Below are 6,661 nucleotides of genomic sequence, written 5' to 3'. Positions count from 1 at the left end.
AACTTTCATCAATCAAAGTTTCGTGGTTCACTGAGGTAGGGATTTAATTTAGAAGCTAAATCGGGTAAGGCTGTTGTGTACACCGTATGTGCTAGGTTTAAATCGTAAACATAAAATTGGAAATGATCAAATTCAGTTTTTGAAAAAACCGGTAGAAGTTGCAATAAAATGTTTAATAACATTTTTTTTTTTGAATGCGCATTTTTTTTAAAGAGACAATGAAACTACGTCTGTTTTAATATCAATGCATGTTATGCATTATAATAATATACATGTATGGAAATGATATACAAGTTGAGATACAAATTCGAGTGCGAAGCACAAGATATGTGATGAGAATGTATTCGTTAAAGCCGAAGGAGCTTTAACAAAAAAGATGTCACTATCCCAAATTACTGTTGTCGATGCCTTGACCTATAGTTTTAAAAGGTCTGTGCACAAATGTGAAGGGTAATACAAAGACTGAGCGTGGAGCGCGAGATAAATATATTATTGAGTCCGAAGGGCGAGAACCAAAAGTCGCGCCCCCTAGGCGCGCACAACCTTGCGTGCGGAGAGAGCTGCGCTCGCAGCGCGCTATGAGAATGTGCTCTCGCAGAAGGCGGATTTTTTTCCTGTTTTAACGGAACACTTTGTCCTGAGATATGACTTTGGTTTAAATATTCACCAAAAACGATTGAAATATCTGAAGCTAATTTGAATAAAATAAAAAAAAATTACGAGTTAAATGTTTAAACAGTTAAACTTCGAAATTATTCGAATTGTTCAAACCTTAAACTTTCATACAAAAAGTTATAAAAGATAAAAATGATAAAATAATTAAAGTACAATTTTCTATTTATAATTTCATTTCATGAAGTTTCTACCTTTACATATATTTTGTTTTGTTCATTTATTTAACTTTATAGTGTACCTTTTATCATTTTTTACTATTGAAAATTTTGACAAAACATTTGGCCGGCTAATTGAAATTAGTTGCTATTTATTTATATATTATAAAAATTCAAAAATTTTATAAAAAAATCTTTTTTTTATAAAATATTTAAATAACTATTTGTCTTTTCAATAAGAAGTAACATTTACAAACAAATAGTTTAACTTTTAACAAAGCCAAAAAAATAATTCGCAATGAAAATGTACCAGTAGACATTTTAAAATAAAAAGAAAAGAATTTTCAACAATATACTTGAATATTCAACCGGAGTTCAATTTTCATACAAAAAAATTTAATTTGATAAAAATAAGTAGAATTTTTAACTTGCAAATATAACTTTTCAACCGAAAATGTAATACATGACCAGTAAGCTTCGAACCTCATCCAGAAAAGTCTTAAGCTATTCGAACATCCTCCTTGTTGCGTAACGGTTATCTGCTGCCTGAGCAGTGTCGAATTTTAAACCAGAAGTGGGAAAGTTAAATTTCACTAAAAAAATTAATTGCAACAAAGGAAAAAGAATTTTCATTAAAATAATCAAATTTAACCTTAAAAAATTGATTTACAACGAAAGTGATGGTTTTTTGAAATAGAAAGACGAATGTTTAACAAATAAAGAATTTTGAGTCAAGAAAGAAAAAAAATCAACCCATTTGTTGAACTTTCATGCCAAAAGACGATGTTTCGGTAAAACAGTTATAACACTTTTCTCTTCCACCTATCCCCAGATACATTTTCCCCTCCATCCACCATCATAAACCACATTTCTTTTAACACCTTCACCCCAGATGATAACTTTTCAACTATTTGTTTTTTTAACGTCTTATTAAAATACATTGAATCGTCGCTGTACATTTTTTAAAGAAAAATGAATATTTACATTGAATAAATAATGTAACATGATATATAATTTTTTCATAAATATGAATGTAAAAAATCTAGGGGAGACTGGAAAGACTTAACCAAGCGCGAGATACGATAATTGGCAAAAAACTATATTTTATTGTTCTTTAAAAAAATATTTCAATACGCGCATTGTTTTTTAATGTGATTTTTAAAGATTAAAATGAAAAATCCTAACCTTGTAGAAGATATCGTGTAATTAATACTTTCAATAGTGTAAGTTTTTATCTAACTTTGTAAGGATATATCTACTCTTGTAATAAAAATGTGCACATTACGCATATATGACGTTATTCCCTATGAACTAGTGTATTGATATTTATGTAAATCGGAATGATGAAACAGTTATTACTACACATTTTATAACATTAAAGGTAACAACTAATAATGTTTGGGAGACATGGCTAAGATTTTCAGGAAGTTGCCAAGTTACCAAATGGCAACAAGCTTATTACATGTGTTTTTCTGACCATAACGTCATTAATTCGGTATTTTAATTATTAAACAAAATTATTGTTTAATTTAAAAATAAAATGTTACAAATTTAAAATTTTACTTTTGAAAAATATTGAGTGAACTAACGAATTATTAAATCATACATAAAAATTTAATAATTCTTTATATCTCCAAACAGATTATTAAAAATATAAATCGAAGTTTGATTCATTTCAGTTAAATTTATGTATATTATTATAAATAATGTATCAATAAATTACATGAACTTTAGTGCATGAATTATCATAAAAATTTCCTATGCCTAAGAATGTAGGCAAATCTTTAAGCTTTAAAATAAATATTTTAATGAACGGAGTAGGAAGTATGAATAAAAGCAGTTTAGATTTTAATTAAAAATTTTGTTTCAAAAAAATCAAAATACAAACTACTTTAATTCATATCCCACTATTCCCTTTATTAAAATAATTCTATTACAGTAATATTGATATCTACACACAGTCGTGTTTTATATATTTTCCTGTTTCTGAAATATTTTCAATATTAAAAATATTTATTTATGTTCTAAGAATTAAATTAAATATTTAATTTATATTTAACCGATTATTAATTTAAATTTCATGTGTCTAGCAAAGCGAAAAAGCGAAAAAAGGAAAATGTAAAAAAGGTTAGGTAAGCCGTGAGGCTTACCTAACAGTTGGGATGCGGGAACAAATCTCGACTATAAGATTGAAGAACGAGTACGTCACGGCCGTGCAAAAAATATCTGGGGCCCGTTTCAGCAAAATTTTCTATTGTAACATTTAACTGATGAGTCGGTTTTTAAATTGATAAGAAGTAAATAAAAACTTTGGATGATTTTTTATTCAAAATTTTATAACCTTGAAACCCTCAATTATTTAATTTTTAATATTTTAAGTCTTTGCATCGTCTACTTTTTAAAAATCTTTTTGATGTAAAATATTCAAGCCATTAAAATTGAGCATTAAAAACCTGAAAATTAAGTTTATATAAAATCTCTAAGATCAAATTAGGTTAAAATTTCAGGAATTAAGTCGAATATACAAGCTAACAGGCTTTACAGGATTTATTAATTATATCGCATGAAACTTACGTATATGAAAATATGAGTAACACACATAACTTGAGAAAATTTTGTATATCTCTTCTTGGAATAAGTCTTTATTCAAGATTTGCAATTAAATATACTTTAAGTTTTGATATGTGCAATCACAGATTATTACAATAATGTAAAACATTCTCCTTTTGGTCCATATATCCCAATTATACTTAAAAGTTCGGTAAAGTTTCCTAACCAAATTTTTTCCTTGTATAATCTTCAGCTATACATTTGTAACATTTGGAGATAATAAAGCATGCAGGCAGGCGCGCGAATCCATTTGGTCTCTGCATCCTGCTCTGCGTGTTCTGTGTTTCGCAAATTATGTGTATATTATTTAGGAAATAATACAAAGTGTCACCCAAAATTCAACGAATAGAACCAGTATGTATATTTTTTGAATCAATCAATTCCTAGAATAGATGAAATACTTTCGGTTTGCCTAGACACTTCGGGTAATAAAATAATCTCAAAATCATTGATCACATTCTTTTGCTTTTGAAAATCAAAAAGAACACTACAGAGCATTGTGAAAACGGTGCTTCCGTAATTGTTTAAAAAGCTTGAATTACTTATTCCCGTTTCAATTTTAATTTATTTTCCCCGCCACACAGACAACACGAATAAGTTTCTTAGATTTTTTGAACTCTGGGAATAAAAAATTGTAGGACGGTAGATTTAATATCTTGGATCATAGTTCGTAATATCCTGGATATTATATTCTAGGATATAGGAATACAGATTCTAATATCTTAGATTTTAGGCTTTAATATAATTAAATTATAAATTAAAAAATCTTCTGTTTCAATTTATAATCCAAGACTTTATCCGGTATTATCTATTCTTTAATATCTGTATATTTTAGTTCATATAATCTGGATCGCTGTCCCGTAGTTAATAGTCCAAGGTTATAACTGATAACATATTTTTAATTACCAGGTATAATCCATTTTTCTTAGTGATGATAAAAATTATTCTCCCAAATAAAATTTCACTTGTATAATGGGTAAGAATTCTTACGATATTAATTTAAATATATAAAATTCATTACCGATATCTTATTTTTAATAATATGAATGTTTTTTGTTTCTTGGGAGTTTATAGCCTATCATTCTAACAGTTGTTCAAAATGCTTAAAGGCTGGTATGTGAAATATGAAGTAATAATTTTTGAGAAAAATCCAAAAGGAGACAAAAGGAATTTTTAAATCAAATTAATAGTACCTAGTATCAAGTAAGCGGCTATACACGAGTAAGAATATAATTGCGCCTATTAATTTATTTGTCAAAATTAATTATATGAAAATCATCAAATTCTGAAGAATTGCCCGTATATAGAGTTCACGGTGCAACCTCAGTTGCACCTATCATGTTTTTAAAACTGCCGGCTTCTGATATTTATCAAATAAATACTTTCGCTTCACAGTGGGTGTTCGCCTCCGTTACGGTTACGAGAAAATGGACAATGTCGGTTTACGATCTGTTTGCTACAAACAGCTCTATTTCCCGACAGATTAGAGGATTAGGTGTAAGGAGTATACGCCTCGATGGATGCCCATAACGGTAGAACAATAGAAAGCCGGTAGCTGGGGTTAGCTCGATTCAAAGAATGTCGTGTTTTGCTAAACAAGAAGTCCAGGGAGAAAGGTTGGGTGACATCACTCCGGATGATCCACTCTTTCTCGGGAGCAGGTTGACCCCAGCCTTAGACACAGCAGCAGCCGACGCGCAATAAGGACATGAGAGACGGAAATATGACACGCTCCAGTAAAGGGCGAAAAAGGGATTGCAACACGCTAATGCATCTTACTGTCAACGCAGTATCGGCCCTAAATGGCACAAGGATCTATCTATACTACAACTATCCTGCTATAGTCCGGTGTAGTCTTGAGTGCGACCTGCCACTCACAAGCTTCGTTTTCTGGCTAAAGCTGCACCGTCTTATCCTTTGTCGTACTACTCGTACTGATACAACTGGCGTGTGAAATGAGATTTGCAGTGTAGACAAAACCACTCTACTCATCATGACATCTTCATTGCCCTGTGTCCACGAAATAATGAATCGTGATCTACGTTTCGAATGTAATGTCAAAATGTGGCGAAAAACATTTTTTATAAGTATTAAGGTGAAACGGTAACTTCCTCCAAATAGTTTCAGCAAAACCACTCGCAAAATAATGCATTAATTCAAATTTTGTTTTTTGCACTGTTAAAAGTATATCGAAATCTATTGCGGGCTTTTCTTCAAAATTAATTTTTTTCATTTTTAAACATTTTTATTAACAAAATCTGAGATAATCGAATTCCGAAAATTTTGGATGTTAAAAATGGGAGAAGCCCGCCATGAGGAAAGTACTACTAAACATAATATCAATAAAAAAAGATTAAATTATTCATTTATTTAAACAAGGTTTTGCTGAAAACAAAGTAAAATAAACCAGGAAAAACTCTGCGGAAAACCGGTTTTTTAGTTCCCGGATTTACCGCCAGTGGTCACTACTGATCTATTCTTGACTTGAGACTATCCTTGCGAAAACTGCAATGTCGGTAACATTGGAGAACTTATACCTGCGCATACGTCAGATCGAGACGAAGCCCTTGCTTATGACCCCATTTATTCCAGATCAAATAATGTTAGATTCTTTCAGAAAGGTTTTCTTTCTGCCAAACCTCTTGAAAAATAATGCAAAAATTGAAATTTCGATTATTTAATGTTTACTGCTACATATATTGATAAGGCGGGCTTCTTTCGAAATCAAATTATATCCGAAATTACACTTTTAGTGTAAAATAGAAGTGATTATTGAGCAATTTATCTCTTGGTAGATTTCGTTAAAAAAAGTTTTTTTTTTCTACCCAAACACTAGAAAAATAATGAAAAATTTGCACTTTTGTTTATTTACTGTTGATTGATATACTTTTCTATTTGGCGGGCTTATCTCGAAATTAAATTATATTCGAAACTACAGTTTTATTATCCATAAAATAAAAGTGATTATTAATCAATTTATCTTTCCGTAGATTTCGGTAAAAAAGTGTTTTTTTTTCTACCAAAACACTCGAAAAATAATGCAATATTTGCACATTTGTTTATTTAATATTGATTGATATACTTTTCTATTTGGCGGGCTTCTCTCGAAGTTAAATTACATTCGAAACTACAGCTTTAATATCAATAAAATAAAAGTGATTATTAATCAATTTATCTTTCCGTAGATTTCGGTAAAAAAGTGTTTTTTTTTTCTACCAAAA

Source organism: Belonocnema kinseyi, chromosome 5 (assembly GCF_010883055.1).
Source record: "Belonocnema kinseyi isolate 2016_QV_RU_SX_M_011 chromosome 5, B_treatae_v1, whole genome shotgun sequence".
NCBI lineage: Eukaryota > Metazoa > Arthropoda > Insecta > Hymenoptera > Cynipidae > Belonocnema > Belonocnema kinseyi.
Note: the sequence above shows the minus strand (reverse complement) of the source record.